The 15,873-nt window shown below is 28.8% G+C and overlaps 1 protein-coding gene and 1 long non-coding RNA gene across 2 annotated transcripts in view; one reads left to right on the forward strand and one right to left on the reverse strand.

Moving 5' to 3' along the window:
* The window catches only part of LOC147657802 (uncharacterized), a 37,368-nt gene extending 31,506 nt beyond the window's left edge, over positions 1-5,862 (reverse strand). The window contains exon 1 of the long non-coding RNA XR_015291780.1: positions 4,754-5,862. This is a non-coding gene — a long non-coding RNA (uncharacterized LOC147657802). The remainder of the gene's footprint in view (positions 1-4,753) is intronic.
* Positions 1-15,873, forward strand: part of LOC100871808 (uncharacterized) — a 158,202-nt gene that overhangs the window by 73,223 nt on the left and 69,106 nt on the right. The gene's annotated exons all lie outside the window — the stretch shown is intronic.

The following is a 15,873-nucleotide window of genomic DNA, read 5'->3' on the forward strand; positions in this document are numbered from 1 at the left end:
TTCGAAGCGCGTTGTATCGATCTCGATCGATTAAAAAAATCACCGTGCTTGCCCATCGAAATTCTCTCCGGCCTCGAATTAACGAGATAAGATTATTTGCAGATATTTATGGTGAAACGGTAAAATTGAAGTTAACACGTTCTGTACGTTCATTACGTGTAATATTTCTAGAATTGTTTAATTTTATTCGGCCAACGAAGTATCTGAATTTCTATTTTATAAGATACAAATTTGACAAAATAGCTTAACGAATCGTGGATAGGTAGAATATTAAATTCTATTATTAAAATTAAGAAGACGAAATATTTTAACGAAAGTCTAATAATATTTTTATATCGAACACAAAATTTCTAAATTTCAATCGGATTATTAGAATTATCGAAAGCATCCCTGTCATCATTACGTATTCGTTATTATATTATTAAATTATTCGATATAATTGTTTCATCTTTATTCCAACTATAACACGTAGTTCGTTATCGTCTACAGCATTCAAAAAGAAAGATTTCACTGTACACGACACGTATCCTTCAATCTCGAGTATAAAAATAGCCAACCGATGCATCATTTAAACGTGCATCATAAAGGCGCGTATTCATCAACGAAGAATTTATTGTTCACATATCGTTGCACGCGAAATCGGTCAAACTTTTTGCACAATGGAAATACAGTTGGCGAACAGCGGTGTGAAGTGAACCTAAGAATGGCCTGGAATCTGTGAAAAGACTGTTCCAGCTGGATGAGTGACGACTCGATATACTTCCGGATCGACTCTCTGGCACAGAGTGGCCACTCATCGAAGCACACTCCTTCCAAAGAAGGTCGAGGGGTCACGGTATTCCACTTGAGCCGAGTCGAGGAGCACAGGCACAGATACTCACACATATTTACCCGCGAGAAGTCCCTGGACGGCGGTTGGCCATCAAAGAAGCCGAGATATCACGGCGTAGTGGCGTGCCTCTTTCGTTTGTCAACACGACCGACTATGAAGAAATCCCCGCTGGGACCGCGAAACTCGCACGAAAACAGAAAATGTACCCGCCTTATCTTTAAGTCCAGCGAACGGTCAAACTCTATTTGCCCTTCCGCTCGTAAAACTGTCGCGGGGCAAAAGGTTATACCAGTGTTTCGCAATCCTCCTTTATTCATGTTCCATTTCCAACAGTCTTAACGATTTTTTATTTTTTATTCTTTCTAGCATAATAAGTAATCAAGTTCTGTAAAATAGCTTGAATATTGTCTCTGTCCTCCTCTGCAGTTAATGTGTCTTATTTTTTTTTATGATTAAAGATATATTAAAATATTTGAAATTCTATCATCTATTTCTTTAACCGATGAGATAGAGTTGAAAAGTTAGTTACGTGCGCTTGGAAGGAGGATTAATCTAGAATTAGAGTTTTATTTTGATAAAAATGTAGGCGAATAGGAAATTAAAACGCTTTCAATTTTCTCGTATGTTTCGAAATCATAATTGTGTAATCAGAGGAGCGTGCAATTTTTATTTTTAAATCAACATATTTTTAATTGCCTTTCCAAAATATAGAAATTTTCCGCTTTGGGAAGCGGGAACGTTGAGAAACACTGGGTTATAAGAAATTGTTTTCACGCATGAAAAAGTTGAATTACTTTGAACATTTTACTGTGAATAGTTGTAGTTTTTTAGTTTCCGGGAATAAATTGGAAAAATTTTATGGAGAAGCAAACAACTTCCGACTATAACTTGCTAATTTTAAACATAAGTCTAAGCTCTTAACGGTTAACCTTAATTTGAATTTATCTTTTTAATATATTATAAATTTCTAAATATATTTTTCATATATTTTTTTTTTATTAACTAATCGTACAACTGTGTAAAATTTGAAAAAACAAAACTTAACTTACTTATTTCTAATAGTATGATGAATTTAATTACTACATTTTTCTTTGATTTGAGAAAATTTTTTTAAATTTGTCTAGTGGATTATTTATTGTATTTATTGTAATTAATTTATACTTTTATTCTATTCATATTTTTCAATGTTATTTTCAGCAATGATATTATTGCTTGGTGATCGATGTAGATTTAGATAATTAAAATTATTTAAAATATTTTTATAATTAAAAATTTTTATTATGTAAGTGATATATGATAGACATTAATACATCATGTCTTCGATTTATTTCTAAACATTTAATATTATTTGTAATATAATAATTTCAAAGATTAAATATCCTAATCGAAAGTTTAAAGTTTAAAATTTCACGCGAAAAGAAAACAAACGTGTAAAAATATTTTTATTCGATGATATATTTCATATCGTCAAAACATATGGAAATCCTTTATTTTGGCACAGATGTTCAACTTATTTGAATTTAAAATTGATGAATATCAAACATGAATGATTCAAAGAAATGATCTTTTGCAATTGTAAATACAAATTTAAATAAATTTATTAAACAAACAAATATAAGAAATCAATATCAAACAGTGTATTTTAAATTTCAAAATTCAATCAACTTAAATTTAATTTTTCCATATATGACTATGATCACGTAATAATTGATATTATTTTTAATTTTTAATTAAAAATTTTTAATTTTCATTATCGAAAAAGATTTCGTTCATTTTCATTATTCTCCAATAAATTTTGCAAGGTAATTTCATCGTTTTCAATTCACGTTTCATTTCGTTTCGTTCAAAACGAACCGTCCAAATCAATTCTGACGTTAACATTGTGACAACAGAGTACAAATCTTGGTCATTTTGCTTTATTGTCAAACAATGTGGACCAATTTTGTCCAATAGGCTAGGAACTGTTTGCAGAATATATATGAAAAAATACCAATCTCCATTGAAAGCAAAAGAATTCGAACAAAAATTCAACAAAATAGCTTTCAAAAAAGACTTATTCCCATTTAATCTGTGCCATTTATAATATAATAATTCCAAAAATTAATTATCTATGTAATCTGTGTAATTAATTATCTATTCGAAAATTTTTAACAATCATTTAAAGTAGATATGATCTTTAATATTTAACAATCAAAATTTTTTTATTAAATTAGTTTCACTCTATTATATAAATAAAAATTCTTTACTGCAAAACTAAAATAATCGAAACTTTCGAAAAATTTATCAAAATTAAAAGATTCTAATTAATTGTAATTCATATACTACGCATTTCTAACACAAATTAAATTATTTACAATAAATAAATCTTATCCAATTTTAATAGATGAATCAACTATTTAAAAATATTGCACATATTTAATAACACGAATCATAGCAAACATAAATATTATAATTTTATTGATCATTTATGCACCATTAATTTAATATTGTCATATTTAATCTGCCATAAATATATTGTACCTATATTCGTGCAATATATTCTAACTTGTATCGCGGTTGACCAACGATTAAAACGCGGAGAACCATAATTCGAAAGTAGACGCGGTTATTCGCGATGACCCAGGGCTTAAAATTCTGTTTGGTCAGTGCGATCACATCTAAAAAGCCGACGATGACATGAGAAAAGCCAGACAGCAGGATTCCGATTGACAGAAAGATAGAGACGAAGAAGGAGACAAGGATTTATGACGAGACGCTCGGTTTGGAGTTTCCCTGAGGAACACAGAATGCTTTATACGACCGAATCCTAGAGAACAATGATCCTAAATGTTATCATGCTGTGATATTTAACGAAGTGGATTTGAAGGAGAGCGAAAATTATAAACCATATATCAAAATGGAATAACGAAATATTATTATTTGTATATTATTTTTAACCTAATCGTTTTGTTTTTTACATTTTTTCTCTTTTATTTTTTTGTTTTTGATTAATGTTTCATTTTATAGAATCTTCGAGACAATTCTGATAAATTAAATCACGTATTTGATAGAATTTTATTATTATTTTCGCATCATTGAAAAGAGATTGTCTTTTTTTTTTTTTTTTTAATTTGTTGGCATGTGTGACTCGTGCCTTGATGAAACGACACGCAATATTGCAGAATTTCCAACGATATTTAAAAGTACGATTTATAAAAGCTGGTCAAAGCACGGGGAACAAGTTTTTTTCGTTCATTCTGGATGTTCAATATTGGGATTCGTAGAAAATTTTAAAGAACGCTATATTTCACTAACTCTCTTTCTATTTTTTTATATTTAAATAAATATAGATTTAATTAATTGTTTTTAAAATATTAATTTGATATATTAAATTTTATTGGACTAATATTGAAAAATTGAATGAAATTCGATAATTAATTTTCTTTTTATATTATCTTATTTCTATTTATTTAAAAAAAAGCTTATTTTCCTATATATTTTCCTATATATTTCCTATATATTAAAGCAAATACTATTTGATTAAATGAAAGATTCTATTGTATTATAAACTATTCTAATTTATTATTTTTCTAAAGTTAAAATATCAAAAAAGATTTTGTAGATTATAGTTCTAAATTTTTATATTGTATGTATATATTTCAATGGACGATGAACGAAGCACTTCAATACCGATTTATTTTTAATTTTAATTCTATTATAAAATATATTTCTAAAATTCTGAATTCCAAAATGACACGTATAATCTTCTTCTTTTGAGAAATACCAATACTCATACAAAATAATCTATCGTTTAATTTTCCTCTACAAAATTTATGACTTTCATCATATCTTTTCTGTTTGTGTCTACCACAATTTTATATTAATATCTAATCTTTTCTTTTTTAAAGATGATGAAAAAATAAAATAAAATTTTCCACTAACCTTGTTAATTCTTGAACATAACCTGAATGTCGATCAATTCTTTCTTGCTTTATCAGTCTCCAACAATTTACATCACCATTATAACACTATAATTGTCCTTTTATAACTCGTTCTTTTTTTTTCACTCGTCCATATTCATTTTAATTTCCGATAAAAATTCAGAATCTTGAAGGATGAATTTTTCTTTTCACGAAGTATTTTCACAATTCCCGAGTCACATTTTTCAACGAACATTTAGAAATGTCTTGGATCTTCAGCAGTCCAAATGCCGTGAATAAGAGACTTTGAAATAGCTACGAAAAATCTTCAAAAGAGTAGTTTTTTCACAGAAATTCGCACTTCACCGTTTTTCTTTTTCACAGCGTCACTTTGATGTCGTTTTTTGGCGTCAAATGTTAGATGAAACGAGACTTGTAATTTGTTCGTTGAGAACGGAAAGAAATATCTGATTGGTTAATTATTATATTATAGTTTCATAACAATGTCACCAGATGGAATAGTATTCAATTTAGTGGATAATACTAGTCTTTTTCAATATGGCATCTATTCAATTGTGACGCAGTTCCCGCGCAAAATTGTTCTATTCGTAGATTGCTTCTGGATACTTTTTATTCATTTATCGGTGCATTATGTTAGTTTTCTTTGAATAAAAGTGTATTTATCGTGTGAATATTTGTCTAATGAAAGTGAATAGAAGAATATAATAAATTAATTTGCTAAATTTCGTTAAAACTGAAATTCAGTGCCTGGAACGTGTACGTCAATAATCGAAAAGTACGTATGCAATTTATTTAAAAATATATTAGATAGATTTAACATTCTATAATATGATTTGAATAATTATAACCGTGATTTTCGAAATATTAAGATATATATTTTTCAAATTTATATAAGAAAGAAAAAGATTTGAATTTTTCTTTTTACGAAGTATTTTCACAATTCTCGAGTCACATTTTTCAACGAACATTTAGAAATGTCTTGAGTCTTCAGCAGTCCAAATACCGTGAATAAGAGACTTTGAAATAGCTACGAAAATCTTCAAAAGAGTAGTTTTTTCACAGAAATTTACACTTCACCATTTTTCTTTTTCACAGCGGCATTTTCATGTCGTTTCTTGGCGTCAAATGTTAGAGATTTGTAATTTGTTCGTCGCGAACGGAAAGAAATATCTGATTGGTTAATTATTATATTATGGTTTCATAACAATGTCACCAGATGGAATGGTATTCATTTTAGTGGATAACACTAGTCTTTTTCAATATGGCGTCTCTTCAGTTGTGACGCAGTTCCCGCGCAAAATTGTTCTATTCGTAGATTGCTTCTGGATACTTTTTATTCATTTATCGGTGCATTATGTTAGTTTTCTTTGAATAAAAGTGTATTTATCGTGTGAATATTTGTCTAATGAAAGTGAATAGAAGAATATAATAAATTAATTTGCTAAATTTCGTTAAAGTGAGATTCAGTGCCTGGAACACATACATCGATGATTGAAAACTACGTATGTAATTTATTTAAAAGTATATTAGATAGATTTAACATTCTATAATATGATTTGAATAATTTATAGTCGTGATTTTCGAAATATTAAGATATTTTTCAAGTTTATATAAGAAAGAAAAAGATTTGAATTATAAATTATATATATATATATTAGCATTGTAATATTGTTGCAGTTATAGTGTGAAAAAATTTACGTAATTTATATATTTTCTGTAGTACTTTAGATTACTTTAAACAACAAATGAATATAATTATTGCAAAATTCTTTTTCTTTCGCAATCAAAAAAATATATCATAATGAAATTTATCTAATGTTCCTATGGTCACGCAAAGAGAAAATTATATTGAAACAGATTAAGGTTATGGTTGGCGTAGTCTTGAATAATCTTTTATTCCGATTTATTTCGTTTCAACGAAAAAAAATGTAAAACAAATTATTATTGATTTTCAATTTTACATTATAAATAATGATAATATTTAGGAAATGTTAATATAAAATGAAAGACAAATATATCTATTATGAGTATAGTATGGCTTATATCATCGTTTTTCAAATATACTATTTTTACAAAAGAATCAGAGACTGTTTCATCTTTGCCATTTTCGTTTTGTTATAAACTTTTTATTTCTTTTGACAATCTGTAATTTGTAAAGATTAACCGGTGGTCAATCGAATCATGGATCAATCGAGCAAATCTTTATTAGTGTGAATATATGATGAATCATTTGTAGCAAGAAATATTGCTGGCAAATGTTCGTCATGAACGCAACGAATTCCTAGAATTGTTCATTTCATTTAGTCGTTTAATTCTGTACAATGCATATCATAAAATAGTCAATGATTTATTATAATAAATAAAATGCTTTTTAATCTTTATCTTTTTCGATAATTTTGATTATTGTTTAATATCAATCTATTATTCTATGGCAATTTATTTTTATTAATTAAATTCTGCTACATAATTTTTAGACTTAATTCTTTATTATAGAATATAATCAAATAATAAAATTGAAAATAAAATATATACAATTAATTCTCGATAAAATGGATTATTATATTTCGTTAAAATATGATCCAACGAAATAATATAAGGAATAATCTTTTAGTTAAATCTAATCAAATTTCAATCACTAATAGATTATATAAAATTAAAAGTAAAAAAAAAAAAAAATGAAGTAAGAAAAAAAATGTACTTATTCGGTTTTGAATAGTATAGATATGATATTATATTTTCTAGAATTTTTCTCATCTTAAAAGTGATTGTAATTTTTTTGTTTTGGTCTGAATTAAATTTTTATAAAGTAATAAAGCTGCATAGCTTATGTTCGTTTATCTTGTGTATAATCCAATTCAGTAAAAATGATTTTAATTTTTCTTTTTTTAATTTATACTTTTTATTCACTTAAGCTCGTGATCGATTTCTCTTTTTTTTCCCACAAAATATTGCGTGCTTTACGTATATAAAAATTTTAATTTATCAATTCGAATCGGACAATAGAAACAGATATTGTTGCAAAAGAATGGAATTTTTAATTGAAAAGTTATATGCATCTGTAAAAAATTTAAAAATACACTTCCGAGAGAAATAAAATTTTAAATTAAATTTGACTTAATCTAATATATTATATATCAAATTCTGATGGTATTAACGTGGTATTTTTATGGCGATTTTGTATCACGAAGAGTTCAAAAGTTTGACGGACTGACTCTTTATTAAAAAACCAATTTGTCTCAAGTTTTTTTTTTTTGACAGACAAAAATCATAACGTGTTCATTGATCTTCAATTTGACAGACGACGTATACATACACTTTATACAAGATGAACCAATTGGTATCGAACTGTCGAAGTAAATAGATATGAGTTCAATTTCACTCACTGAAAGGACTGACTTTGTAACACGTCAAAATCGGTTGAGCAATGGCCATGCTCGACTGGTAGATCGAATTGATGGATAAGGGTTTCAGATGCTGGTACCGTGATATAATTTAACATATGTAGTATTGTTCATACGACATTATATCCTTTGTTAAATAGAGAAGAATAATATGTTTAAAATCTATCGAATTTCTATCGGACAAAATATAAATTTTGATTTGAAACAAGATAAGAAAATAACGATTCAACGAGTGAGAATTTTATTTTGAAATTTTTTAATTTTTTTATATAAAATTTTTTATACAAATAATTATATAATAACAAAATATGTCAATCTTAGGATTAATTAAAAAAATCGATAAAAATTAAATATCGAATATATCAACGAAATTTAAAATTTAAAATATAATTAAAATCTTTTTCATTAATTTTTTTTAATTTTACAATATTTCCAATTTTTTACAACAATTTTCGCTATATTTTTATCCACTCTAGTTATCACAGTCTGCAAAATTTCCCTGATTTTCCCACCGTTACTATTTATCTATTTTTCTTTCGAAAAATTGAAAAAAGAGGATATCTGAATTCAGTTTTATACGGTCGGAACACGGGAATTCGTGGTACCATGTTTCTCGGTACTTGAAAATTAAAAAACGTTTTACACCTATAAAAAAATCCCTCTGTCGTGGAAAATTTCACGGTCTACCATTCACTTTGAAATCATTTTGCTCCCCTAATCTTTTTTACATCTATTACAAAATCAAACTATATTTTTACTTTGATATTTCTATTTCGTTTATCTACGTTAAATCCTATCAACCATTAAGTCTTACGCGTGATTCGTTGCTATTTGAAATGTGTTGGTCGTTATTTTCGTAACGACCCAATATATATTTTTTTTATTGCCCTATTGATTATCAATAACTACGAAGGGATGATATAGTTTTACGGTGTTTCAACAGCGCTTCTTTACTCTCAAATGCGCACAGAAGTTCTCGTTATTTTTTGAAAACGATGTTTCCTTCTCAAATTTGATTTCACTGGACGATGATAGAAATAGGACATACTCGTTGATGAAATTTTTCACCCGTGTTTTTAAACGATTCATTTTTTTTTTTTTTTTTTTAGAAAAGAAACGAAATGCTTTGGAATTATTTTATATTAGGAGTTAATTGTTTTGGAGGTATAGAATTAATTGAATCGTAGATATTTATTATTATATAATATATGTAAATTATTATTATTATATGCTTAAAAATTAAAAAACGTAGTTACGTAGTTAAAAGGAAAAAAAAATGAGATGATTTAGGATTTTTATATTGTTAATTATCGTTTCATAATATTATTTTTAAAAACTGTTATTGTTAGAAAATAATTTTATCATATTTTAAATTAACTTTATCTTAAACTGTATGTTTTATTTGAATATTTATTAGCTTTTTCTAGAAAGAAATAGGAATTTTTAGGAATTATTTAATTTAATTTGATCAATTTTTTAATTAATAAATAATTGGGAATATACAATTTAATATAATTGAAGTTTGCTGATGCGTTCTTAAAACGATGTTTGATAAAAATGTTTGTTTGATATGTTAAGCTTATTTTTTTTTTTTTTTTTTTTTGCGAGAGAAATATTTCATGCCTCCATTTATTTTTTTTTTTATTATTTTTAATTTATGTACGTTATACGTATTTTTATATTTATGATACTGAGTATAAAAGAGGATTATATATAAATTTTATTAAAAATTTACATTTGAGAATGATGCATTATTGCGAATGTTGCATTCATCGATGAAAAATTTTTTCATTTTATCGTAACAAGTAGAAATACGTTTATCGATTAAATAGATAAAATTTGAGTTAGTTTTTGTTTATTCATATAATTTTTCTTTCTATAATTCGATATGCATCATTATCGTTTTCAAAATTAAATAGAATCAAATTCTGATACAGTTATTTATTTAATATTATTTATATATTATACCGCAATAATTAGATTATATGATTGACGTGAATGCTAATAGTCTGTATCAAACAAACATATTTATTTTCCATATATCTTATATTGATATTTGAAAATTAATATCAACTTACAACTTATAAATTATAATAATAGATCGAGGATTTTTATTATTTTTATTAATAAGAAATTGATAGTAATTCTTATTTTACCGTAATTATCATTCAATTTCCAAATTAAAATCATCCATTCCAAATTATTATTAACACTATAAAACTTATTTATTCCATAATTTTAAATCAATTACTTCCAAGACAATTTCTAATTTTTACATATACACATCTTACAGATATTTTATTTAGCCTATGTACTAAAAAATTATACAAACTCCAATTCACTTCACTATTTAAAGATTCGAGCCAATAAACCAAGACTTAATCTCAATAGCTTTAATAGTTGTTAGAAAATCGGTCCGCCCTCCTCGATCGTTGCTCCGCTTCCGCCAATCCACAAGGAATTGTCACGGAAATATATATCTCACCGTTTCAGACCATGATCAACCACTTTTACCACTCTTGGCGGAAACTACGGCGGAAAACGTAATAACATTATCACCGTTCTCGCGTACAAAACCGGGAACCTCCCCTTAGAACCAGAACTTTCTCATTGACCGACCATTTTACACGCTTCGATTGCTTCAATTTCGGATATTTGCTCTCGAATTTGGTCTTCCCCCTCCCTTCCTAACCACTTTCATCGTTCCAACATGGCAACCGTAACCGACAAACCTCCCCTCCCTCCCCAAGTTCCCTTCAACTTCACCGCTTCCGTTAACTTCAGTCACGAGGTATTTTCCCTTTCTTGCCTCGCGTTTCCAATGAATTATTTGCCGCATTATTTCACGGATGAAAGGGGCGAAAATTCACGGGAAAACATCGTTCAAAAAGTGGCGGCGTACGCGTTCAGGCATAAAGGAGGGCCCTTTTGTTGGAAGGACAAAGAGCATTAACCGGCGAGGAGACTTCCGGCGTTTCTTCGCTCGTGGGGCATTTCTCATGCGCCACGATTGTTCCACGATTGTCCCGCGAAAGATGCAGGCGCATTAAAATCGGGGATCGTCGTCGTTAGATAAATCGATAGATAGCGACAGGAAATGAAATCTATGGAAATATGTGTGTATTCGTCGTTTTTTTTGCTTCTTCTTTTCCGTCTGTTTCCGTTTGTGGAACGGCACGTGGTTTAAAAGTTTCTTTGGATAAAAGTTTTTGTATATCTATCGGTAGAATTTTATATAGGATATGTCTAATAGTAATAGAGAAAATATATTATCTAATATTATAGAGAAGAATATCCGATTTGGAGAGAATAATAATTACAATTGTTCGCTACATTGGATTACCATGATGTTATTCACGAAATGGTGAAAAATTTTCTTGATTGAATTAATTGAATTATCTTAAATTTCTCCAAACGATTTAAATTTCTTATAAAATTAAAGAATCAACGATATATTTAAAGGTAAAAGATAGTATCTATCTGATTTATAGCCAAGATTAAATTAAGAAAAAAAGAAAAGAGATTCGTATCGGATATTCAATGTTTGACGATCGATCCTCCTTTCCTTCTCCCTTCCCATCCATCCTTCTTCCATCTCAACATCGCATGTTCCCTCGATTCATCCTTTTAAAAATTCTGTTCGCATTATTATTTAAAAATTCACGCCTGCTACTTCCTCATGCGAGATTTTGTAGTTCTATTCGATAACAATGGGAAAACTGTTAGCCAAGTTTCAAGCAGAGAGCCGTTAAAATTGCATCGGCGAACGCGATTGTGCTAAAAGTTCGAATTAAAATAAAATCGTGGCGGGCGGACGATTCAGGATGAATACGTCGCGGTTCGCGAATCTCCGTTTTAATTTCCGCCCCCTCGCTCGATTTAGATTTTCACGTTTTCCCCCCCTCCCCTCTCCAACCTCCAGCGAGATTGAGCCTCGTCGATGATTTAATGCGAATATGATGTGTTTTAAATCGTTAAAGTTGAGTCGATTGCACGTGTATATCGGGCATCTTTGTTCGAAAAGTTAGAATGAATTATATACGACTTCTTTTCAATGAACTGTATGGGAAATCGATACGAGACTAACATTTTTTTTTTTTTTTTTACTACTCACGAAGATATTATATGTCTTGGAATTAAACGAAGAAAGTATTTAATTCGTGTGTATAAAAATGTCAGTCTATAGATATATGGAATATATGGAATTTTAAGAGGAATATGAAGAGAAAGAGAGATTTCTTTATATATTTATATGAAAAATTATTAAATCTTTTTTTCTCTAGTTTTACTCAAGAAATTTCAATCCACTAATAAATATCTAATAATAATTATACTACGTATATTGAATATAATTCTGGATCAGGTTCATTTTTTTTTTTTTTGACAAAATCCAAAATATAAAATTACATTTTTTTACATATATCATATCGTTATCAAGGATATCATATTATTTCATTAACGACTAAATCAAATCATCAGATATTTTCACTGTATAAAGGAAATGGTAAAAGATTTTTCGAGATCGAATAATTTTTAATTAATAACTGGTATCCCTAAAATCTTATAATTTTGGATGCGTATAAACTCTACGATAAACTCGAGCAAAGTATAAGAGAAAGTGGAAATATTTTCGATTTTAAATCTGTCCAAAATTCTAATAACAATTCAAAAATTGTCTGCTTATTCAATTGCAATATAATAATAATAAGGCAACATTAATTAATTGTTGGTCCTTTTTGTGAAATTTCACGAAAGGAAGGAAAAGGGAGGAGAAAATCGTTGGTGCAATCGATAGGGTGCGAATAAAAATTTCTTTAATGGCATTGCTCTTGCTCGCTTCTCGCGGAAATTAATATCCAGCTCTGAATACTAAACGATTCTTCGTCCATCGTCTACGCTCAAGGAATTCCAATCCATCCAAAGGATATTGCCTCCGCTTTCATTCCTCGTGTCTTATGTTGCCTTGCTTTGACCAAGAACTTTGCCCCACCGTTTAGCATAATTAGCCTCGCAGACACTGATGGAAAAGAGAACTGGCCAAGTTGCATCCACACCATCCTGTTTCATCCTTTCAAAGCTTTCGTAGCAACGAATACTATGGAAAAAGTAATAGAAATAAGCAAACCAAGTATATACATTAGATATTCTGGACATAAATATGAGCTGGAAATAAGCCACGAGGGGCTTAAATTTATCAAATATTCGTCTGGAATAATTTTGAAATCAAAATAAAAGATGAAATATCTTAATGGACATTTTGATTTAAAAGAGACTTTAAATAACTTTGCATCCAAGTTCAATCTTAAGATATCACGAGGATTGTAAAACCAGTTTTCAATGAATTGAATATTCCAGAGAGGAGGGATTATATCTGAGGAAATTTTTGGATTAATCGTAGATAAAAATCAGTCTAATTAAAAATTCTAGAATAACAATTCGTTCTAGGAACTTTATAGGAGAAATTTATCATGATATGGAAGACGTTTTTAGATGATGTAGGAAAAGTTTTTGAAGACTTGTGATGTTAGAAAATCAAAAAAAAAAAAAAAAGATCTTAATGCCTGAAAATCTGAAACGATTTTAAGAATCGAAGAACTTTTAGATGATACGAAATGGTTTCATCGATATCAACTATAATTTTGTAATTTATTAAAATTTTAAATTGTACAGGATTCATCGATATTTATTCTGAAATTAAAAACGATCGTAATAGAGATGTTACGCAACTGGATTATTAACGTTGATTGCATTAGGGGAGATTGTGACTAAAGAGCGAAAACGTAGGCGTTGATAAATCATGATAGAGCTCTATTTCAATGAACTGTATCGAATTGACTAAGGAATGAATGCACGGAATGATTGGTTAAAAGGGCTGAACTAATATTCGTTAGGAGAGGAGTAAATGCCATATTTATAGAAATGAAAGTAGGAGAAACGCCAATTATCGTGTCAAATTGTTTGACTGCAAAATTTCTACGTTTCACCAAGTATTTTAATTGGTCGAAGCTATGCGGTTAAGAGAAGCTAGTCGTGCTATCAATCAATATTTAAATACAAATTATATTTATATTTTAAATGTTACAAGAAATTTTAGAATTAATTTTGTCATAACTTCTTATTCTTCCATCATTCTAAGCATTTTCAACTTCACAATTCTTTATCGTACGAATATTATGTATCTCAATACGAGTTCGTAACCAACGAGATACTTTCATTTAAATACAAAAATAAAAAATATTTCTATTGAATCGTGCGCAAATAGATATCTTGCCTGTACTAAAATCGAAAAGAAACAAATGAAATAGCATGTTGGATTGAACCCACAACCGCAAAAAGTTAATACTTTAACGTTATTATCCTGTAAATATTCGAAACCAAATATTCCATAAATTTTCTAGTATCGAATCCAATCCGAATTCCATCCGATATCAAATAAAACATTTCTAAATTCCTCGGCTATTCATAAAATTTCATGAAAATCGATATCCTCTCCCCGGCAATACCTCGAGGAATAATCAAATATTTAACCAATCTAAAATCACACGAATTCCTCTCAATCACCTAGAACTAACCTAAATCACGTATCCTCGTAAAACGCTGTGTTTCGCGGGTAAAAAATGATTCGGTTCGACCGATAACAAGCATTTCGCGAGGCCTTATCGAGAGAATAAATCGGCCATGGTTTCGTGGAAAAAGAAAAAAAAAAAAAAAAGAAAAGCCCTCGTTTCAATCGTTTCGCGAGGTTGAACCATCATTCCTCCGCTTCATCGCCATAAGGGTATCGGTTATTTGATTTACGAGCTCTGATAAACGATCGAACCTTAAAACGGTCCTCCTCGAAGTGGAGTGAAGGAATATTAGGTTCGATGCATACGATAGCGATTGTCATTTTTGAATATCGTCTCGTGACCCCCCTCTTTCGCATCGTATTTTTAATACGCTTAACAATTCTCCCCGATCTTTCTCAATTTGTACGATTCGAATGTTATTCAATCGTTTATATGTTTTGAAAATTATTTGTGGAACCGATAATAACGAAACTACGACTATCAGAAATTTATTTTACTCAGGGAAATGAGTAAATATGAGAGTCATTCATCAGAATGTTAGTCTTCTTTTTATATTACATTATCGAGAAATTTAGAAACTCTTTTCAGTATCTCTTTTAATCTTTTTTAATTGAAAGTTTCTAGTAGATGGTTGATATTTTTGTTTCATTCTTCGAGCTACAATTATTCTACAAATATTCGAAAAGTGATAAATCCAAACGCTTTTATTTAACTACGTTTACCGTTTTCCCCTTTTTTAAACTTTATTACCAACGATATTTAATAAACGAGGAAAATGGTAAAATTATGTATCTCTCTCTCTCGTTGTCCCAAACGTTATATCATAATTTATACTATTTTATCATTAGCATTTCGCAAATATAAATAATTATTTTTTAAAAATTATTTTTCTCTTTGCAACCCATTTTTTCTTTCTTTCTTTTTTTTTTTTGAACATCGTATTTATATCAAATTTATATCAGATTTTTTTTCGGTGAAAAGGCAACATTTTGATTAGATTTTAAAATGAGCGAAGATACGAATACAATTTTCACGGTGTTGTTGACCACGCGTTTTTCGTGTGTATTTTTTTTTTTTTTATTTTCACCACAAACACACGACTCGCTTTGGGAGTTTCTTAACGATGAGACCAACTTCCCATACATGATCGG

This window comes from Apis florea, unplaced genomic scaffold, assembly GCF_048593485.1.
Source record: "Apis florea isolate Af1SG1 unplaced genomic scaffold, ASM4859348v1 contig_2835_pilon, whole genome shotgun sequence".
Classification (NCBI taxonomy): Eukaryota; Metazoa; Arthropoda; class Insecta; order Hymenoptera; family Apidae; genus Apis; species Apis florea.